Genomic DNA, 1,019 nt, shown 5'->3' with positions numbered 1-1,019 from the left:
CGAGCAGGAGGCTGCCACCCTCCCGGGGCGGGGTCCTGGGGCTGCGCCACGTGAGCTGGTGCAAGTTTCCGGTACCCCTGTCCCTCCTAACCAAACTCTCAGAAACCGCAATCCTGAACCCCTACAGCACGTTACTACAGGCCTCGGACTCAGGGTGACGATGCCTGGGACCCGCAGTTCGCGCTCCAGCCCGATCCCTGTGCTCTACTCGGACTCGAGCCGCCCCAGCTCCACAGCCCTGGCCGGAACCACCCCCTGGGCGTCCTCCTCCCCACTTACGCGCCTCAGCAGCGCGCGGTGCACGCAGGGAGCTCGGTCTAGGCTAAATGAAGGGGGAAGGGAGTTTAGATAGAGCCGCGCAGAGGAGTATGGGAAGGATGTGCAAGGGAACTCTGGGAAGAAGGTCCTAATCGAGAGCAAGGCCAGGGCGGAGCCAGGAAGAACAGGAGGAGAAGCCGTAAATCAAATAGGAAGGGGAGAAGAGCCGCAAAGCAATCTGCCAAAAGCCATAAAGCAAGCTGGAAGCGCGATGCCGATCTCTACATTCTTTTATTTTTTTTTTTTTTTTATTGCTTAAATTATTACAAAGAGTATTACATGTTTCTCCTTTTATTTCCCCGCCCTTGACAATCCCCTGGCCTCCCCTACCCCCCAGTGTCTGTGTCCATTGGTTATGCTTATATGCATGCATACAAGTCCTTTGGTCGATCTCTACATTCTTAGTCTCATTGCTCCATTCAGTCCCTCCACCGCCCCCTCAGGTTGTACGGCGCCCGGATCTCTGCTGCCCCCTGGCGGGTCGATGAGCTCGCCCGGGGCATGCACTTAGGGCCCACTCTTTCCATGCCTTCCTGCAGGACTGCACAAACCCATTCCCGGATTGGAATGCAGCAGTGCGGCGGGGAGGAACTTCTCAATACCTATCTGTGCACACTACGGATATGGCAAGGAAAGAAAAACATACTTTCAATGCTTATTAAGAAATGGTTATCAGAGCCCTTTATAGATACCCCCCAGAC

The 1,019-nt window shown here is 55.2% G+C and overlaps 1 protein-coding gene across 2 annotated transcripts in view; it reads right to left on the bottom strand.

The window, feature by feature from the left end:
• The window catches only part of RAD52 (RAD52 homolog, DNA repair protein), a 55,796-nt gene extending 55,403 nt beyond the window's left edge, over positions 1–393 (bottom strand). The window contains exon 1 of one of the 2 annotated variants that reach the window (XM_005865925.2): positions 280–393. The gene's annotated coding sequence lies outside the window, so the exon portion shown is untranslated. The remainder of the gene's footprint in view (positions 1–279) is intronic. The other variant, XM_005865926.2, reaches the window with a different exon arrangement.
• Positions 394–1,019: the final 626 nt, after the last annotated feature.

Source organism: Myotis brandtii, unplaced genomic scaffold (genome assembly GCF_000412655.1).
Source record: "Myotis brandtii unplaced genomic scaffold, ASM41265v1 scaffold216, whole genome shotgun sequence".
NCBI lineage: Eukaryota > Metazoa > Chordata > Mammalia > Chiroptera > Vespertilionidae > Myotis > Myotis brandtii.
The sequence above is the reverse complement of the archived record's forward strand: the minus strand, read 5'-3'. Positions and strand labels throughout refer to the sequence as shown.